Raw genomic sequence first — 22,993 nt, 5'->3', positions numbered from 1 at the left:
GAGGATTGATTCAGTTAATTAATAACTAATAAAGCAGGGTCTTCTATATACTGGCCCTATAGCCAATGGATAACGTTTTCTTCCTAATGAGCAAAACATTCTCATTCATAACTTTGAACTTCTGTACTAAATCTCCCATAAACTGCTCAGTTCTAAAGGAAAGAAACGCAGCGTTCAGCTGTTCTGATAGTGCAGCTCATGCATGATGAACGTCAAGCTCCACACCACCTTCTGCCTCGCATGTTTCCCGATGTCATTTTAGGAATTGATGGAACTTTCACATGGATTCTCATTAATCAATGGCATCGTGTCAGAATAAGATTCAAGACTAAGAAAAGACTTGCTTCTGACAATTAAATGCATCAGTGAAATATTGGACACAGATCTCAGTGTTTAAACACACTGAGCTCAATGTCATGTCAAAACACAAACTGTGATCGATTAACAGTCTTATCCCATTGGAATCAACATCATTTTTGAGTCAACTGGTAATGTGCTCAATTCCCACAACAGATACCTCAGCTCATGATGCAACCTGTGACCAAGTGCTGAATGTTCAGCTGTTCCATTATTGGATGTGATGATATTTCAGTCCAAGGTGTAGCACAGCAATATCATTATTAAGCTAGTATTCCAGAAGCTTGAAGTAATGCTCTGCGGGCAAGAGTTCAAATTCCACCCCAGCAGCTGGGGAATTTCAATTCAATTAATTGATTAAGCTGAATCAAACATCGTTGTCTAATTAATAACAATCATATTTCGGCAAAGCTCATTGTCTCCTCTGATGTATTTTAGGAGAGGAAATTTTACTTCTTACTTGTAAGACATATAAAATTGCCAGAAGAAGCAACAAGCCTGAGGGTTTGGAGCGTTTTAAAATTCAACAAAAGAAGACACAATGTGCGAGGGGGGAAAGAGAGTATGAAAGTATAATGGCAGGATGCAGAGAAACTAATTGTCCAAGCTTCTCTGAATATCGGAAGAGTCAAAGATTAGTGAAGACAAATTAGGTAGCTTCCAGTCAGAATCCAGGGAAATTATAATGGGGAACAAAGAAATGTTGGATGAATAGAACACAAAGTTTGACTCCATCTTCACAAAAGGGGACACAAATATCCTCCCAGAAATGTTAGGGAACCAAGAGCTAGTTGGCATTGAAGAACACCAGTGTTATTAGAAAAATCATGCTGGGGAAATTAATGGGGTGAAATGCTGATAAATCACAAAGGCCTGAGAATCTACATCCCAGAGTATGAATGGAAATGGCCCTGAAAATATTGGGTGCATTGGTGTCATCCTCTAAAATTCTATACACTCTGGATCAGTTCCTATAGATTGGAGGGTGACAAATGAAATCCCAACATGTACAAAGGAAGGGAGAGTAAAAATGTTGAATTACAGCCTGACTTTAGCTTCAGTGAAGATGTTAGAGACTGTTATCAAAGACATGATAGCAAAATATTTGGAAAGCATTAACGAATTTGATGAAGCCAGCATGGGCTTAAGGAAGATATGTCATTCTTAACAAACCTACTTGCGTTTTCTGAGGCTGTAAATAATAGAATAGGGAGGGGGGGGCGATGGAGGGAGGGGGGAGGGAACCAGGGTACATAGAACATAGAAACATAGAAAAAAATACAGCACAAACGGGCCTTTCGGCCCACAAGTTGCGCCGGTCATGTCCCTACCTACCTAGGCTTATATATAGGCTTACCTATAACCCTCAATCCTATGAAGTCCCAAGTACTCATCCAGAAGTCTCTTAAAAGACCCTATCGAATTTGCCTCCACCACCACTGACGGCAGCCGATTCCACTCGCCCACCACTCTCGCAGTGAATAACTTGCCCCTCACAATTCCTCTGTACCTACTCCCCAGCATCTTAAACCTGTGTCCTCTCGTAGCAGCCATTTCAGCCCTGGGAAAAAGCCTCCGAGATTCCACCCGATCTATACCTCTCAACATCTTGCACCTCTTTCAGGTCACCTCTCAGCCTTCATCTCTCCAAGGAGAAAAGACTGAGCTCCCTCAGCCTATCCTCATAAGGCATGCCAACCAATCCAGGCAACAGCCTTGTAAATCTTCTCTGCACCCTTTCAATCATTTCCACATCCCTCCTGTAATGAGGCGACTAGAACTGAGCACAGTACTCCAAGTGGGGTCTGACGAGGGTCGCATAAAGCTGCATTATTATCTCCTGACTCCTAAACTCAATCCCTCGATTGATGAAGGCCAGCACACCATACGCCTTCTTAACCACCCCCTCTCCCTGCGAGGCCGATTTAAGAGTCCGATGGACCCGGACCCCAAGGTCCTTCTGATCCTCTACACTGCAAAGAGTCTTACCCTTGATATTATACTCCTTCATCACATTCGACCTGCCAAAATGGACCACTACACATTTATCCGGGTTGAAATCCATCTGCCACTTCTCCGCCCAGTCTTGCCTCCTATCTATGTCACGCTGCAGCTTCTGACATGCGTCCAACCTGTCCACAACACCACCAACCTTCGTGTCGTCGGCAAACTTACCAACCCATCCCTCCACTTCCTCATCTACGTCATTTATGAAAATGACAGACAGCAAGGGTCCCAGAACAGACCCCTGGGGCACTCCACTGGTGACCGACCACCATTCAGAAAAAGACCCGTCTACAACCACTCTCTGCCTTCTGCAGGCAAGCCAGTTCTGAATACACAAGGCAACAGCCCCTTGGATCCCATGCCCTCTCACTTTCTCGAGAAGTCTTGCATGGGGTACCTTATCGAACGCCTTGCTGAAGTCCATGTAAACCACATCTACTGCTTTTCCTTCGTCAATGTGTTTAGTCACATTTTCAAAGAACTCCAGCAGTCTCGTAAGGCACGATTTGCCTTTGACAAAGCCGTGCTGACTACTTTTGAGCATACTAAACTTCTCTAAATGTTCATAAATCCTGTCCCTCAGGATCTTCTCCATCAACTTACCAACCACTGAGGTTAGGCTCACCGGTCGGTAATTTCCTGGGCGATCCCTATTCCCTTTCTTGAATATAGGAACCACATCCGCAATCCTCCAATCCTCCGGAACCTCTCCCGTCTCCATCGACGATGCAACGATCATCACCAGAGGCTCTGCAATCTCTTCCCTCGCCTCCCACGGTAACCTGGGGTACATCCCATCCGGTCCCGGCGACTTATCTATCTTGATGCTGTTCAAAATTTCCAACACATCCTTTTTCTTAATGTCCACATACTCAATCTTGTCAGCCCGCCTCAGTCCTGTCGTACAACCAACCAGGTCTTTTTCCACCGTGAATACCGAGGTAAAATGTTCATTAAGCACCTCTGCTATTTCCTCCGGTTTTGTACAGACTATCTCACCTTCAGCTTTTATAATTCCTATTCCATCACATCTCATCCTTTTACTATTCACATATTTATAGAACGCCTTCGGGTTCTCCTTAATCTTACCTGCCAAGGCCTTCTCGTGACCCCTTCTGGCTCTCCTAATTTCTTTCTTAAGTCCCTTCCTAAAAGCCGTCTACTCATCTAGATCCCTCTCATCGCCTAGCGCTCTGTACCTTTTGTACGCTTTCCTTTTCTTTCTCACTAGGTTCAGCGCAGCTTTCGTGCACCATGGTTCCCGTAACCTACCAACACCTCCCTGTCTCATCGGAACGTTGTCATGCAGAACTCGAGGCAAACATTCCTTGAAAATCTGCCACGTTACTTCGGTACTTTTCCTCGAGATTGCCTCCTTCCAATTTACGCCTCTAATCTCCAGCCTGATGGCTTCATATTTCCCCTTACTCCAGATAAACACTTTCCTAGCTTGCTTGATCTTATCTCTTTCCAATGGTCGCGTAAAGGAGATAGAGTTATGATCACGATCCCCAAGATGCTCCCCCACTGAGAGATCCGACATCTGGTACTGGCTCATTAGCCAGTACCAGATCGTGTACAGCCTCTCCTCTTGTAGGCTTATCCACATGCTGTGTAAGGCAACCCTCCTGAACACACCGAACCAACTCCTCCCCATCCAAACCCCTTACCCTGGGGATACTCCAATCGATGTTTGGGAAATTAAAGTCTCCCACCACGACAACCCTGTTATTCCTACATCTCTCCAGGATCTGTTCCCTATCTGCTCCTCAACATCCCTGTAACTATTGGGCGGCCTGTAGAAAACACCCAGCAAAGTTCTCGATCACTTCCCCCTCCGAACTTCCACCCACAATCCCTCCACGGCTTCCACCTTCTCTACAGCTGTGACACTATCCCTGATCAGCAGTGCCACTCGCCCCCCCCCCCTCTTTTGCCTCCCTCTCTGTCCTTTCTGAAACATCTGAAACACGGCACCTGAAGTATCCAGTCCTGTCCCTGTCCCCAAGTCTCCGCAATGGCCACCAATCACACTTCCAAGCATCGATCGACACTCTAAGCTCATCCACTTTATTCACTACACTCCTGGTGTTAAAATAGACATATCTCAAACCTTTGGTTTGAGCTCTCCCCTTCTCCATCACCCATCTATTCTCCCTCTTACACTGTGTACAATCCTTCTCTATTTGCGGGCTAGCCTCCTCGCTCTCAGTCACCTCATCACGATTCCCTGCCCCCAACCTTTCTAGTTTAAAGTCTCCCCAGTAGCCTTAGCCAATCTTCCTGCCAGGATATTTGTCCCCCTGGGATTCAAGTGTCACCCATCTTTTTTGTACAGGTCACACTTTCCCCTAAAGAGGTCCCAATGATCCAGGAAACTGAATCCCCGCCCCCCGCTCCAGTCCCTCAGCCACGCATTCATCCTCCACCTCACTCCATTCCTGCTCTCACTTTCCCGTGGCACAGGCAACAATCCTGAGATTACTACCTTTGCGTTCCTCCTTCCCAACTGTCTACCTAACTCCCTATATTCTCTTTTCATTACCCCTTCCGTCTTCCTACCTATGTCAGCGTGCATGTACGTGGTGCATTTGCACTTTCAGAAGACATTTGAGACGGTTCCTCGTAAAATATTAGTAGGTCAAAATAAAGCACGTGGGATAGGGAATAAGGTATTGACATTTGTGTAGAATTCGTTGACAGATAAGAAACAGAGAATGGAAATACATGGGTCTTTTTCCGAGTGTCAGTCAGCGACAGGTGGGGTACTTCAGGATCCCAACTTATATTATTTATTTATTAGTCACATGTAGGCTAACGGTAACACTGCAATGAAGTTACTGTGAAAAACCACGAGTCACCACACTCCAGCGCCTGTTCGGGTACACTGAGGGAGAGTTTAGCATGGCCAATGTCCCTAAGCTGCACGTCCTTCGGATGTAAGCACGGGGAGTATGTGCAGACTCCGTACAGAAAATGACCCAAGCCGGGAATCGAACCCGGTCCCCGACGCTGTTCCACCGTGGGATTTGGATAAGGAAATCAAATGTAAAATGTCCTAAGCGGCTGGCGATGCATAACTGTGAGCTATGAGGAGGATGCAGTGACTTGTGAGCTGTGAGGAGGATGCAGGTGGGCTTCAATGTGATCTGGACAAGTTGTGTGAATGGGTGAACATGTGGCAGCTGCAGTACAACGTGGCTAAATGTACAGTTATATGCGTGTGTAAAGCACAAAACAATATATATTTGGAAGTGTGATGTACAAATGGATCTGGGTATCCTTGTACACCAACCAATGAAATCGTAGAGGTATGTACAGCAAGCAATTAGGAAGGCCTTCGTTGCAAGAAGATTTGAGTTCAGAATTAGTGAAGTCTTACTGCAGTAATGCCGGGTCTTCATAAGACCACATCTGGTGTATTGCGTAGAGATTTGATCTCCCGACCTAAGAAAGGGTCTCTGGCGATTGCAGCTGATACCCGGATTAGTGGGACTGTCCTATAAGGCGAACTTGCTTCGACCGGGCCTGTATTCACTTGACTGACCTGATGAAGGAGCAGCACTCGGAAAGCTCGTGATTCCAAATAAACATGTTGGACTTTAACCTGGCGTTGCGAGACTTCTTACTGTGCCCACCCCAGTGCAACGCGAGCATCTCCACCTCAGCGGTTCACTCGAGTTTAGAAGGATGAGAGGAGATCTGATTGAAATACGTAAAATTGTGATTGCAACATTCAAAGCATGAAAAATGAGGGCGATGCAGTGACACAGTGGCTAGCACGGCTGCCTCACAATGCCAGGGACCTGGGTTCGATTCCCACCTTGGGTCACTGTCTGTGCAGAGACTGCACATTCTCCCCTTATCTGCGTGGGTTTCCCTCGGGTGCTCCGTTTTCCTCCCACAGTCCGAAAGACGTGCTGATTAGGTGCATTGGCCATGCTAAATTTTCCCACAGCGTACCTGAACAGGCGCTGGAGTGTGGCCATAGGGCCTTTTCACAGTAACTTCATTGCAGTGTATGTCTACTTGTGACATTGATAATCAATGAACTTATGAATAATTAAACGAATTCTAACAGGGCTGGGCAGGCGAGATGAAGGAAGGACGTTTTCGCTGGTTAGGTCGTATCAATGATGTGGAGATGCCGGCGTTGGACTGGGGTAAGCACAGTAAGAAGTCTCACAACACCAGGTTAAAGTCCAACAGGTTTATTTGGTGGCAAATACCATAAGCTTTCGGAGAGCTCTGCTCCGAAAGCTTATGGTATTTGCCACCAAATAAACCTATTGGACTTTAACCTGGTGATGTGAGACTTCTTACTAGGTAGTATCAAACCAGGGATGCAGTCTCAAGACATAGGGTAGCCAATTTAGGACAGAAATGAGGAAATAGTAATTCCCTTCCGAGACTAGTGAACATACGGAGTGCTCGAGCACTGACGGCTTTGGATGTCATGCCACTGAATAGATTCAAGAAATAAATCGATTTGTGATTAGATTTCAATGGTATCAGGGGGTGTGGGCAGAATCCAATAATGTGGCCTTGAGATAGGAAATAAACCATAATCATGAAGACTGGTGGATCAGGCTCGACTGGCCTCCTCCGGCTCCTAATTTCTATGTACCTAATGTTCAGTCAATGTTCTGAGGACCTGAGTTCAAATCCCGCCACGGCAGATGGTGGAACTTGAAATCAATAAAAACTATCTGGAATTAAGAATCTATTGATGACTATGAGACCATTGTTGATAGTTGTAAAAACCCATCTAGTTTACTCAGGTCTCTTTAGGGAACGAAATCTGCCGTTCTTACCTTGTTTGACCTACATGTGACTCCAGAGTCACAGCAATGTGGTTGACTCTCAACTGCCCTCCACGGGCAACTAGAGATGGGCAACAAATGCTGGCCAGCCAGTAATGTGCAAGGCCCACGAATCAATAAAAAAAGCTATGTTTAGCCTGTCTGCCCTACATGTGACTCCAGTTCCACAGTGATGAAGCTGACCCTTATGTGCCTCTGAAATTGACCAAACAGCCATTCAGGTGTTTCAAAGCTGCTGCAGAAAGTCAAACACAAATAAAACCGACCAGAGGGCAATAATTTCAAAAAGGTAGTTCGCAACCGCCTTCTCAGGATGGGCAATAAATGCTGACTTTGTCAGTGATGCCCATATCCAGAGAATGAATAGAACAGTGCAAACTACTGCGAATTCCGGAAATCTAAAAGTAAAACAACAAAAAAGACAGGTCAGTGGGCATTAGCAGTGGGTGAAACAGATTCTTATTTCAGGCCGATGACAGAATGTAAAATCTCATTGATGAAATTCGATATAACAGGACTGTCCTGCCCAGTATCCTGGCCACTCATTCCTCAACTAAAATCACAAAATGACTGTTCGCTTATCGCATCTCGCTTTGTGGGAGCTTGCTGTGCACCAAATACTTGCTGTATGTCCAATATTACAGCAGTGAATAACTTCAGCAAAAATATATCAGTGAGTTTTAAATGGTTTGGGATGACCTAAGGTCAGGTAAACCGTTATAAAAATGCAAGGCCTTACCAAATGTGATTCTAAAATGCAGGAATTGATATGTTAAAAGCTCTGCGATTAATGCGATTATCGTCACTCCTCTGCCTGATGTTTTAACATGTCTAGTTTTAGTAGATTAAATCATCAATCAAATTGACGTTCAGTGGAATACCAGTCTTTTCAAACATGTTTTATTTATTCTGACATCAGAACTTTCAGAACAAATTCTTGATCAGAGGGTATTTTTTTATTTGAATTAAATAGCGTCTGGTCAAATGGGTATTCACGAAGCTTCTATTGATTTTGAACCGACTGTCAATATACTTAAAAGAAACCACTATTTTGAATTGAAACTAATTAATAAATGACGGTTTATCTGGTTTTACTGCCATGAACATCTCATTGTAACCAGTGAGGTGTTTATGTAAATAAACACAGAAATAGAAATCCCAGATTAGATTTATTGATTGACAAAAACACAACAAATATTTCCCCATCAACACAGCACAGAAATAGAGACAAACATGCAAATCAATCATTGGATTCCAGTTGTGATTGTTTTTGGACATATGTTTTCATCAGTTATATACGCAAAACAAGCTATGATTATCAATGTTCAAAATTAGGAAAGATTCCCTCTAATCACAAAATATAAGGACACGGCAAATATATTTGCGGCGATTTATTGTGCTTTATCTCTCTTTGTCTTTCTCCTCTCTGATTCTGTGTCTTGTTTTGTCTCTCCACGATGGGTCATTGTTTTTACTCAACAACTTCAAGTCAAACTCCAGCTAATGTATTCTCTCAGGCCTATTTTCAGGCCTCTAACTAAATGGATTTAATTCAATCTATAGAGGGAGCTTTTCTCCTGATCATTCCCTGTATCTAACCCTTTCTGTCCCAGCGTCCAATTGTTTCAATGGACAGTGTAGAGAGGTTTTTACTGTTTCTAAACAGTCTTCATTTGCTGGAAATGCTTGATTGAGATAGTGTGGATGGAGTTTCACTTTTTATCTATCCCGTGCTACACCTGCTTGGGAGTGTTTAATGTTGCACTGTGGAGGGAGCTTTACATTCGGTGCCTAACCACATGCTACACCTGACCTTGGAATGTTTGATAGGACACTAGGCCCTGTCTCTATATTGCACTCATCTGTGACCTGTCTCTGCTGATGTTAAATTAACTAATCCCTGTTTTGGTTTATATTAAAGAAGATTTTGTCTCTGTTCACATTACACTAGACGTACTTTCTGTTTATAATAAACTAGATGCTGTCTCTGTTTATATTACACGTCACCATGTCTCTGTTCATATTGAGATCGACAATGACTCTGCTTTTATTAATGTAGACCTGTCTCTGTACTAAACTGGATGTGGTCTTAGTTCTGCACTTGACCATGTTCATGTTCATTTTATATTGGGCACGGACTCAGTTATTACTGCACTAGACAATGCTCAATAATGTGAAAAGTGGCTATGGGAACATGATTCTCTGCATCCTCCTATAGGTACAACTCTGACGGATGGAGACTAGTCTTGGGAACTGGAAAAGAAGAAGTGATATTTGAAAGCTCATTCTACTGACTGCATTGAAAATAGATATCAAACCCTGCTCAGCATACACTCTCGATCCAATACTTTCCGTTTCAATACAGATTTTTTAGCCCAGCATATTTATGCATTATATTATCTCTCTACCTCACAGAACCGTGGAGTAATGTTCATGGAGCCATAGTTCAGACAGAGGAATACTATAGTGCAGTATTAACAGTGACCTGGTCTCGCGAAATATAGACAGAGTCAGGGTCAAATGTCATATAAACAAGGATTGGGTCTAGTGCATCATAAACTAAGCTCCGGTCAAGCGGAGTATTAACAGAGACAGGATCTATTTTAATATAAACAGAGACCTTATGCAGTGAAATAGAAATGAGGTCGTACCGAGTGCTTTGTGGGAAGTTAAAGGCAAAATACTGGCCTTACCAGAGACACCCACATCCCATGAAAGAAATATTTTTAAAATATGGATGACATCAACGAGTACAAGAAAAACTGAGATGGTGTCCAGTGCAATTTAACCGAATGCAGGAACTTGCGCGATATAAACTGAGACATATAGTGTCAATTACTGATACAGGCCTGAACCGATATTAACTGAGGCAGAGCTTAGCGCATTAGCAGTAATTACTGATACAGATTCTGGACTGACATAAACTGAGACAGAGTCCAGTGTGTTAATGATCATTACTGAAGAAGTACCTCGACTGATAAAAACTGAGACAGAATTTAGTGTATTGTTAATGATTGGAGATACGATATTTAGACTGACATGAACTCAGAAAAAGGGTAGTGCATTGGTAATAATTATGAATATGTGATCTAGACTGGCATACACTGAGATATGGACAATGCAGCAAATTAGAGGGATCACATGATGCAATAATAACAGAGGCAGGGCACAGTGTTGAATAAACAAATGCATGCACTTGTGCAGCATTAACTAAAACAGTGTCGACTTCATTAGATCTAATGAACCGTTAGTGTAATGACAGTGACCGAAACTTTTGTAACGCAAGAAGGATGTTGCTCCAGTATAGGAGTCACAGATAAAGGTTCTGTTGCAGTAGGAATTGAGACACAGTCTCTTCCCAGATTAAAGATTTAAAGCTTATTTATTGGTGTCATAAGTCGGCTTTCATTCACACTGCAATGAAGTTACTGTGAAGAACCCCGAGTGGTCACACTCCGGCGCCTGTCTGAGTACACTGAGGGAGAATTTAGCATGGCAAAATGCACCAAACCAGCACCTCTTTCGGACGGTGAGTGGGAACCGGAGCACCCGGAGGAAACCCACGCAGACACAAGGATAACGTGCCGACTCCACACAGACAGTCACCCAAGTTGGGAATTGAACCCGGGTCCCTGGCACTGTGCCACCGTGCCGCCCTGATTAACTGAAACATATTTCAACACAGTCATAATTCAGAAACCATCGTTAAAACAGGCCTTGGCTTCACTTATGAACAACTGATAATGAGCCGAGTAGAGAAACAACAGAGACAGGACATGCTGTAATGTGATTGGGACATGGCCTGTTGCAATACAAACAGACGTGGGGGCCAGTTGAACGTAATCAGAGATATGACATGTTCAAAATCATTTCATGAGGTTTTGGTGTCACTGGTAAAGTAGGATTTGTTGCCACTTATAATTTTTCCTTTGAGAATGGGCTAGTGAGCCCTCTTCTTAAATCATTGCATTCCATATGAGTAAGTACACATACAGTGCTGATAGGAAGGGAGTTGCAAGATTTTCATCCATTGACACTGAAAAAATAGTGATATAGATTCCAGTCAAGACGGTGTGGAGGTTTTATGGGCATTTGCAGGTAATTGTGTTTCCATGCATCTGCTGCCCTTGTCATTTTAAGTGTCAGAGTTAATGTGTTTGGAAGTTGCTACCAAAGCATTATTTTGCTCCTATACAAGTTGTATATGGTTCACACGGCTAGAGTTGTACATCTGTGATGCAGAGAGTGAATGTTTAAAGTGGTTGGTGGGGTGTCCATCCAGCCGCCTGCTTTTTACTGGGTGGTTTCGAGCGTTTTGGGGGTTGGTTCAGGACCATACGCCAGGCAAGTGGAGAATATTCAATCACAATCCTGACTTTTGCCTTTATATGATGGATAGGTTTGGGAAATCTGGAGGTGAGTTACTTAGCGCACAATTCCCAGCATCTGACCTGCTTTTGTAGCAATATTATTTACATGGCTGTCCCAGTTCAATTTTCCATCAATGGCAATTCCCAGAATGATGATAGTGGGGTTTCGGCTGTCGTCATTCCATTAATGGCAAGCGGAGATGATTGCAATCTCCCTTACCTGAAAGGGTCATTGCCTGTCACTTGGGTGGCGCGAATTTCACATGCCACTTCACAGCCAAAACCTGAATGTTTTCTAAGTCTTTCTGCTTACGGACACGGATAGCTTCAGTATCTGAGAAGTTGTTAATGTGCTGAACATCGTGCAATCATCAGTGAACATCCGACTTCTGATCTTGTATTGAAGCGTGAATATTAGGCCGAGGGCACTATCCTGAGGAGTTCCTTCAGCAAATGCCCTGTGACTGAGATGATTGACTTTCAACAGCCACAACCATCTTACTCTGTGCTCGGTATGACTGAAGCCAGTGGAATGTTTTTTTCCCCGGATGCCCATTGACTGCAGCTTTGCTCGGGCTTATTGATGCCACAATCGGTCAAGTACTGCGTTGATGTCGAGGGCCGGCACTCTCACCTCACCTCATTAAAGCAGCTATTTCCACTAGATTTGGACTAAGCTTAAGTGATTTCTGGAACTGAGTGCTCCGAGTGGGACCCAAACAGAGCATCATTCAGCAGAATTCTAGTATTTGTAGTTGTAGCAGCATTGCTATTATTATGTTATTATTAGTTTTTTAGATGATCCTTCATAGTTCCCATTACGTTGATCGAGTGAGGACGCATTGGGGGATATTTGGTCGGGTTGGGTTTGTCCTACCTTCTGAAACAGGTCATGTCTGCCAATTCTCACACTGTTGTGTATGTGACCGTGATGTAGCTGCACTTGCAGAGATTGGCTGAGGCTCAGCTAGCCCCAGAGCACAAATCGTTATTATTATTGCTGAAATATTGTCAGGATCCATAATCTTTGCAGTATCCAATGCTTTCAGCACAGGGTTAGGCCACAGATCAATCATGATCATATTGCATGGCGGAGCGGGCTCCAGGAGCTGAATGGTCTACTCCTATTCCTATCCTCCATGTTATCATGCTGAATGAGTTGACCTCCTTGGAGACTGGCATCTGTGATGTTCGGGGCATCAGGGAGAGGCCGAGATGGAACATCTTCTGGGTGAAGATGGTAGCAATTGTTTCAGTCTTGTTTCTTTTCCCTTTTGCAGAGCTCCCCCATCATTAAGAATGGGGCTTTCGTTTGAGGCTCCTGCTGCAGTTACTTGTTTAAATGTCCATCACCATTCAGGACTGCATGTGGCAGAACTGCAAAGTTAGGATCCAGTGTAGTATTTATTGAGGCAGTGCCTTCTTCATGTAATGTAAACCATCAAGGTGCCAATTCCATCTGCTGGCAAAATTCTGCAATTACAGTTACTGTAAATATATCGCTGTCAGGTATGATTTATGCGAGTAATATACAAATAATTCACATTCATAAATGTAAGATCACATCTCCTTCTGCGGAAAGTGCTCAAATTTAAGGTGCAGCGAATTATAGATGAGATGTACGTTGCTGAATAATACAGGTTAAGTTGTGTCCCGCAGGAATCTGTCTTGAGGTCTCAATTATTTACAATATTCATAACGGCTTAGATAATGACACAAAAAGTCAAATAATCCAAATGATAGATCAAGGTAGTTTTTAGAAGGCAGAAAGTAAAATTTAGTGGATGCCCAGCGAGATTTGGGTGTTCAAGTGAATAGCTTCTTAAAATGCCACGAACTGATGCAAAAAATAGTCAAGCAGGTCAACAGAATTCTGGCCTTTGTATCTAAAGGACCGGAGTATAGCGATGCAGATGTTATGCTGCAATTATGCAAAATCCTGGTTAGAGCCCACCTGGAGTACTGTGCACAGGTTTGGGCACCACACCTTTGCAAAGATTTTGGTCCTGGAGGGAGTTGAACGCACGTTCACAAGAATTAGACCTGGCCTTTAGGGGTAAAGTTGCGAGGAGAAATTAGACAAATTGGGACTTTTCCTCTCGAATTCAGAAGGTTGAGGGGTGTTCTGACAAAAATCTACAAAATATTTACGGGTAGGATCGGGCGGATCAATAAGTTGCAGGCTCTAGAATAAAGGGCCATAATTTTAAAAAAACAGGGCCAAGCCGTTCAGGAGAGTTGATAGAAAGTATTTCTACACAGAGAGAGTGGTGGACTTTTGGAACTCTCTTCCGCAAAGGCCAGTGGGTGCTGGTTCAATTGTTAGATTTATCTCTGAGATCGATTTTTTTATTGAACAGGGGTATCAAGGGATATGGGCCAAGGGCAGGTACATAGGGTTTGGCCACAGATCAGCGATGATCTTATGAATGGCGGGCGAGTTCGAGAGGCTGAATGGCCTGCGTCTGTTTTTTTTATTCATTCTTGGGACATGGGCTTCGCTGGCTGGTCAACATTTATTCCCCATACCTAGTTGCCCTTGAGAAGGTTATGGTGAGTTGCCTTCTTGAATCGCTGCAGTACATGTTCTGTGGGTAGACCCACAATGCCGTTAGGGAGGAAATTTAAGGATTTTGACTGAGCGATTGTGAAGGAACGGCGATATATTTCCAAGTCAGGATGGTGAGTGGCTTGGAGGGGAACTTCTGCTCCTATGTTCCTCTGATGCCAGGTCAGCATCGAAGCATAATGCCTCAATCCATGGTCATGTATATTTGTTCATTTTGGTTAGAAGGAGGAATGCTGACCAGGGCGCTGTTGGAGACAATGGGACCTTTAATGTTCAGTTCAGCAAACATGGTGCTGGGGACAATGTATTTGTTCTTCATTCCATCTGAAAGATTGTTGGGGTAATTGTCTCTTAAGCCCCCCAGGAAGCAAAGATGGAGTCTTAAGTTGAAGGAAAATGTGTGTGTGTGTGTGTGTGTGTGTGTCCGTGTGAGTGTGTGCGTTGTCTGAAAAACGTCATATTGTTTACAAATCAATTTCAAAATGATAACCGGCGTCCTTCCATTTAAAATAAAAAATGGACGCAGAGTAAACACATCAATTTCAGAATGGGTTCTTTTTCAAATGTCACCTTTGTTGATGACTGAGCAGGACAATTTTTGAGAGGTTGGCTCTGTTACAAGTGCTGCCCATTAAGCTACCAATTGTGGTTTTATGTTGTCGTTTTCTGTGTCATGAATGAGACTGAGGAGTTTTGATGGAGAGCGACTTTTTCCCAAATATGGTAGTCCCTGCTCTGCTACCGGTGTTGAATGTCTTGATGAGATTGACGAAGGTAAAGATCAGGACATAGGGCATATAAAGCAGATATTTTCCAGAGTCAATCTTCCATTAAAAACACAACATTGTGCTTCAGGAAAATCCGGATCTTCAAAAAGATGAATGTTTTCAGATGTGTCACTGGCAATGATGTATATATATCTGTAGTTGTTGCAGTGTCCTCTGGAGGCTTTTTTTTCCCGGTAGTTTTGTGCGTTTGAATCATGCATCTCCTGTGGAGCGCATCCTATCTTCCATTAAGAAAGAGAAGATCATAAATGTTCACAAAATTGGTATTTATTCTCACCAATTGCCATCCATTCACAAAGTTGCATAATTTTGTACGCCAGTTATCAACCATTCATAGACATTAATATCTTTACGTTTTAATTTAAGTGATGTGATCGTTGCTGGCTAGGTCAACATTTGTTGCCTATCCCTAATTTCCCTTAGTAAACTGGTGGTGAGCAACCTTCCTGAATTGCTGCGAAGCCTCTGGTGTCTGTACTCACACAGTGCTGTTACAGAGGGTATTCCAGGATTTCAATCGAGCGACAGTGAAGGAAGGGCGATATTTTTCCAAGTCAGTTATATGACTGACTTGGAGTGGAATTTACACGTGATATTCCCAGGTAACTCTTACCCCTGTCCTTCCAAATGGTGACAGTCCTGTGGTTGGAAGGTGTTGCATAAGAAGTTTTGGTGAGTTCCTGAAGTGAAACTTGTGGATGATGTACAATTCTGCTGTTGTTTGTCGGTGGTGGAGGGAGTGAGCATTTGCAAATGCTATGCCAGTCAAGCCGCCTGCTTTGTCCTGAATGCTATAAAGCTTCTGGAATATTGTTTGAGTTGCACTCATTCTAGCAAGTGGAGAGAACTCTATTACATTAATGAGTTGTTGTTTTATAGGTGGTGGACAGGTTTGGGGAGTCAGGAGGTGAGTTACTCACAGCAAGCTGACCTGATATTCCAGCCGCAGCATTTACATATCTAGTTAATTCAGCGATTAGCCAATGGTAACCCCGACGATGTTCATAGTGGGTGATTCAGTATCGTAATATCATTGAATGACAAGGAGCAATGGGTAGATTCTCTCTTTTTGGAGATGGTCATTGCCTGGCGCTCCTATTACTAATAATCTCCAAATCACAAAAATAAATAAATATTTCACAAATTATTTTCAGCATTTTATTTGGTACAAATATAGTTGCAGTTTATTTATTGTAGTTTATTGAGATTCAAATTTATTGAGGTCACTTTGGCCTTTCTGTCACCAAAGAATCAAATCTGTCTCAGAATTCAGCGGGAAGTCGAATCAAATCAGACCGAGGATAATGAGCAGCTTCCCAGCAGCCTCTGCGCTTTATTGACACGTAATCAGCTCATCATCACACATTAACCCCTGATATATAACTGGAGTGTGTAACCATTTTTAAAGTGACTGTATAACTGAAAGGACCTGTATCTAATGTTATATATCATTTATAATATCTAATATGACGTTATAGAATCTTAAGATCCAGATTAATTATTCATAGAACAAAGAATCTACAGTGCAGAATGAGACCATTGGGCCCATCGAGTCTGGAGCGACCTCAATCCTACCCAGGCCCTGTTCCCGTGACCCCTCATATTAACCCCACTAATGCCCCTGACACAAGGGTTAATTCAGCATGGCCAATCAACCTGAGCTGCATATGTTCGGACTGCAGGAGGAAACTAGAGTACCCGGAGGAAATCCACACAGACACGGAGAGAAACTGCAAACTCCACAAATACAGTGACCCGAGGACGGAATTGAACCCGGGTCCCTGGCTTTCTGAGGCAGCAGGGCTAACCACTATGACACCATGCCGCCCTTGAACACTTACAGAGTACTGGAAAGTCATTTACCATTTGAGTCTGTCCAGTGAGTTTCACAATATTTCAATTGCCTCATTATTTTTTTAGCCTGTTACCTTCACATAGCCTGTTACCTGTTTAGCCTGTTACCTTCACATAGGTGATATGTTGAGTGATTTGTTGCACTAGAAAGGGCCACATGTTCCAAACATTACAATCCTCCCCCCTCAACCTAATCCCTCTTTCCATCTTGGATTTGAAGATTTTGAAGACATCGGTGAGGCTACACTTGGAATGCTGTGTACAGTTCTGGTCACCCTATTATTGAACGGATATTATTAAACTAGAAAGAATGCAGAAAAGTTTTACTAGAATGCTACGAGGCCTTGTTGGTTTGAGTTGTAGGGAGGGGCTGGATAGACTGGGAATTTTTCTCCGGAGCGTAGGAGGCTTGGGGGGATCTTATCGCTGTCTATAAAATAATGAGGTGCATAGATCAGCTCGATAGTCAATATATTTTCCCAATGGTAGAGGAGTCTAAAACGAGAGGGCATAGGTTTAAGATGAGAGTGGAGAGATACAAAATGGTTCAGAGGGGATATTGTTTCACACAGAGTGTGGCAAGTGTCTGGAACAGGCTGCCAGAGGTAGTGGTAGAGGAGGGTACAATTTTGTCGTTTAAAAAGGGTTTAGACAGTTACATGGGTAGGATGGGTACAGAGGGTTATGGGCCAAACGCGGGAAATTGGGATAAGCTTAGTGGTTAATAAAAAGGACGGCATGGACAAGTTGGGCCGAAATGCTTGTGTCCATGCTGTCAACCTCTATGACTCTATGACTCTAGTCACCATCAGCAGATGGAAAAAAAATCAGACTGCTCTTAGTTCATTTGTTCCCGATATCTCGGGGATTGAATTCACCGAGAAAATCTGGAAGGACTAAATTTTGCAGCACAGCATTAAAGCAAAAGTTAAAGCATACAAAGCGGCAAAGATTAGTGGGAAGCCAGAGGATTGGGACGCATTTCAAAGCAAGCAGAGGACACTAAAAAAGCAATAAGGGGGAGAAGATGAAATATGAGTGTAAGCTAGGTAGTAACATGAAATAAGACAGGGAGAGTTTTTTTCAATATAAAAAAAGGTAAGAAAGATGCAAAAATTGCCATTGGACCACTGGAAAATTAGACTGGAGAAGTAATAACAGGAAACAAAGCAATGGCAGAGGAACTGAATAGTTACTTTGCATCAGTCTTCACGGTGGAAGACACCAGTGGAATGCCAGAGCTCCAGGAGAGTCCAGGGGCACAGGTGACTGTAGTGGCCATCACTAAGGAGAAGGTTCTGGGTAAATTGAAAGGTCTGAAGGTGGATAAATCACCTGGACCGGAAGGACTACACCGCAGGATTCTAAAAGAGATAACTGAGGAAATTGTGGAAGCATCGGTGGTGGTCTTTCAGAAATCACTGGAGGCAGGGAGTGTACCAGAGGACTGGAAAGTAGCGAATGCAACACCACTGTTTAAGAAGGGAGGGAGGCAGCAGACGAGAAACTATAGGCCGGTTAGCCTGACTTCCGTCATTGGCAAGACTTTAAATTCCATTATCAAAGATGAGACCGCAGAGTACATGGAAGTGCATGATAAAGTAGGAATGAGTCAGCACAGTTTTGTGAAGGGGAGGTAATATCTGACAAATCTGTTAGAGTTCTTGGAGGAGGTAACAAGGAAGTTAGATAAATGAGAGCCAGTGGACATGATTTATTTAGATTTCCAGAAGGCCTTTGACAAGGTGCCGAAAAGGAGACTGTTAAATAAGTTAAATGCCCATGGTGTTAAGGGTAAGATCCTGGCATGGATAGAGGATTGGTTGATTGGCAGAAGGCAGAGAGTGGGAAAAAAGGGGTCTTTCTCAGGATGGCAGCCGGTGACTAGTGGTGTGCCTCAGGGGTCAGTGCTGGGACCACAACTTTTCACAGTATGCATTCGCGATTTGGAGGAAAGAACTGAAGATACTGTTGCTAAGTTTGCAGACGATACAAAGACATGTAGAGGGACAGGTAATATTGAGTAAGCAGGGGGGCTGCAGAAGGGCTTGGACAGGTTAGCAGAGTCGGCAAAGATGTGGCAGCTGGAATACAATTTGGGAAAGTGTGAGGTTACGCGCTTGGAAGGAGGATTGGAGGCATAGACTATTTTCTAAATGGGAAAATGCTGAGGAAATCAAAAATACGAAGGGACTTGGGAGTCATTGTTCAAGATTCTCTTAAGGTTAAAGTGCAGGTTCAGGAAGGCAAATGCAATGTTTGCATTCATGTCGAGAGGGCGAGAATACATAGAACATAGAACATAGAAAGCCACAGCACAAACAGGCCCTTCGGCCCACAAGTTGCGCCGATCACATCCCCACCTCTAGGCCTATCTATAGCCCTCAATCCCATTAAATCCCATGTACTCATCCAGAAGTCTCTTAAAAGACCCCAACGAGTTTGCCTCCACCACCACCGACGTCAGCCGATTCCACTCACCCACCACCCTCTGAGTGAAAAACTTACCCCTGACATCCCCCCTGTACCTACCCCCCAGCACCTTAAACCTGTGTCCCCTCGTAGCAACCATTTCAGCCCTTGGAAATAGCCTCTGAGAGTCCACCCTATCCAGACCCCTCAACATCTTGTAAACCTCTATCAGGTCACCTCTCATCCTTCGTCTCTCCAGGGAGAAGAGACCAAGCTCCCTCAACCTATCCTCATAAGGCATGCCCCCCAATCCAGGCAACATCCTTGTAAATCTCCTCTGCACCCTTTCAATGGCTTCAACATCTTTCCTGTAATGAGGTGACCAGAACTGCGCGCAGTACTCCAAGTGGGGTCTAACCAGGGTCCTATAAAGCTGCAGCATTATCTCCCGACTCCTAAACTCAATCCCTCGATTAATGAAGGCCAGTACGCCATACGCCTTCTTGACCGCATCCTCCACCTGCGAGGCCGATTTAAGAGTCTTATGGACCCGGACCCCAAGGTCCTTCTGATCCTCTACACTGCTAAGAATGGTACCCTTCATTTTATACTGCTGCTCCATCCCATTGGATCTGCCAAAATGGATCACTACACACTTATCCGGGTTGAAGTCCATCTGCCACTTCTCCGCCCAGTCTTGCATTCTATCTATGTCTCGCTGCAACTTCTGACATCCCTCCAAACTATCCACAACACCACCTACCTTGGTGTCGTCAGCAAACTTACCAACCCATCCCTCCACTTCCTCATCCAGGTCATTTATGAAAATGACAAACAGCAAGGGTCCCAGAACAGATCCCTGGGGCACTCCACTGGTCACTGACCTCCATGCAGAGAAAGACCCCTCCACAGCCACTCTCTGCCTTCTGCAGGCAAGCCAGTTCTGGATCCACAAGGCAACAGCCCCTTGGATCCCATGCCCTCTCACTTTCTCAAGAAGTCTTGCATGGGGGACCTTATCGAACGCTTTGCTGAAGTCCATATAGACCACATCCACCGCTCTTCCTTCGTCAATGTGCTTGGTCACATTTTCAAAGAACTCAACCAGGCTCGTAAGGCACGACCTGCCCCTGACAAAGCCGTGCTGACTACTTTTGATCATACTAAACTTCTCTAGATGATCATAAATCCTGTCTCTCAGGATCCTCTCCATCAACTTACCAACCACTGAGGTTAGACTCACCGGTCGGTAATTTCCCGGGCTGTCCCTGTTCCCTTTCTTGAATATAGGGACCACATCCGCAATCCTCCAATCCTCCGGAACCTCTCCCGTCTCCATCGACGATGCAAAGATCATCGCCAAAGGCTCCGCAATCTCCTCCCTCGCCTCCCACAGTAACCTGGGGTACATCCCATCCGGTCCCGGCGACTTACCAACCTTGATGCCATTCAATAGTTCCAACACATCCTCTTTCTTTATGTCCACATGCTCGATCCTTTCTGTCCTCCGCAATCCAGCAGTACAACCACCCAGATCCCTTTCCACCGTGAATACCGAGGTAAAGTATTCATTAAGCAGCTCCGCCATTTCTAACGGTTCCGCACAAACTTTTCCCCCTTCACCTTTTAAGGGTCCTATGCCTTCACATCTCATCCTTTTACTCTTGACATATTTGTAGAAAGCCTTGGGATTCTCCTTAATCTTACCCGCCAAGGTCTTCTCATGACCCCTTCTCGCTCTCCTAATTTCCTTCTTAAGCTCCTTCCTACATCGCGTATACTCCTCTAAATCCTTAACACCTCCTAGCTCTCTGAACCTTCTGTACGCCTCTCTTTTCTTATTCACCAGGTTCATCACAACCTTCGTGCACCACGGTTCCCGTACCCTACCAACACCCCCCTGTCTCATCGGAACGTTGTCATGCAGAGCTCCAGACAAACATTCCTTGAAAATCCTCCACTTTCCTTCGGTACTTTTCCCCAAGAATGCCTCCTTCCAATTTACCCGTCTAATTTCCTCCCTGATGACACTGTATTTCCCTTTACTCCAGAGAAACACTTTCCTAGCCTGCCTGACCCTATCTCTTTCCAATGCTATCGTGAAGGAGATAGAATTATGATCGCTATCCCCAAGATGCTCACCCACCGAGAGATCCTCCACCTGTCCAGGTTCATTAGCCAGCACCAGATCAAGAACAGCCTCTCCTCTAGTAGGCTTATCCACATACTGTGTCAGGAAACTCTCCTGGACACACCTAACAAACTCCTCTCCATCCAAACCCCTAGCCCTAGGGATATTCCAATCGATGTTTGGGAAATTAAAATCTCCCATCACGACAACTCTGTTATTCCTACATCTCTCCAGGATCTGTTTCCCCATCTGCTCCTCAACATCTCTGTTACTATTGGGCGGCCTATAGAAAACACCCAGCAAAGTTACCGACCCCTTCCTGTTCCTAACCTCCACCCACAGAGATTCCGTAGTCAGTCCCTCCACGGCGTCCACCTTCTCTACAGCCGTGACACTATCCCTGATCAACAGTGCCACTCCCCCCCCTCTCTTGCCTCCCTCCCTGTCCTTCCTGAAACATCTAAAACCCGGCACCTGAAGCACCCAGTCCTGTCCCTGAGACATCTAAGTCTCCGTAATGGCCACCACATCACAATTCGAAGCAGCAATCCACGCTCCAAGCTCATCCACTTTATTCACTACACTCCTGGCATTAAAATAGACACATCTCAGACCTTCAGCCTGAGCACTTCCCTTCTCCCTCACTCGTCTAACCTCCCTCTTACCCTGTCTACATTCCTTATCTATTTGCGAGCTAACCTCCTCGCTCTCAGTCCCCTCATTTCGATTCCCTCCCCCCAACCTTTCTAGTTTAAAGTCTCACCAGTAGCCTTAGCCAACCTTCCCGCCAGGATATTGGTCCCCCTGGGATTCAAGTGCCACCCGTCTTTTTTAAACAGGTCACACCTGCCCCTAAAGAGGTCCCAATGATCCAAGTACCCAAATCCTTGTCCCTTGCTCCAGTCCCTCAGCCACGTATTAATTCTCCACCGATTCCTGTTCTCACTCTCCCGCGGCACAGGCAGCAATCCCGAGATTACTACCTTTGCATTCCTCTTTCTCAGCTGTCTACCCAACTCCCTATATTCTCTTTTCATGACCCCTTCCCTCTTCCTACCTATGTCAGCAGTACCTATATGCATCACGACCTTGGGCTCCTCTCCCTCCCCATTCAGGATTTCTGGGACTCGACCAGAGACATCCCGGACCCCTGCACCAGGGAGGCAAACCACCATCCGAGAGTCCCGTCTGTGTCCGCAAAAACGCCTATCTGACCCTCTCACTGTAGAGTCCCCAATTAGCACTACCCTCCTTTCCTTACCCCTTTGCACTACTGGGCCAGGCTCAGCTCCAGAGACACTGCCACCGCTGCTTCCCCCAGGTGGGCTGTCCACCCCAGTAGTACTCAGACAGGAGTACTTATTATTAAGGGGCACATCCACCGGGGTGCTCACCATCACCCGAGCTTTCTCCTTCCTCACTGTTACCCAGTTACCCTCCTCCCGTGGTCCCGGTGTGACCACCTGCCGATAGCTCCTGTCAATGACCTCCTCACTATCCCTAACCCGGCGAAGGTCCTCGAGCTGCAATTCCAGTTCCCTAACATGGTCCCTTAGGAACCGCAGCTCAACACACCCAGCACAGATATGGTCGTCTGGGAGGCTAGGAGCCTCCAGGACCTCCCACATCCTACATTGGGAACAACATACTGGCCTGACAGTCATACTTGCCCTTTTAAACAC

This window comes from Mustelus asterias, unplaced genomic scaffold (genome assembly GCF_964213995.1).
Source record: "Mustelus asterias unplaced genomic scaffold, sMusAst1.hap1.1 HAP1_SCAFFOLD_50, whole genome shotgun sequence".
Lineage (NCBI taxonomy): Eukaryota > Metazoa > Chordata > Chondrichthyes > Carcharhiniformes > Triakidae > Mustelus > Mustelus asterias.
This window is presented reverse-complemented; position numbering follows the sequence as displayed.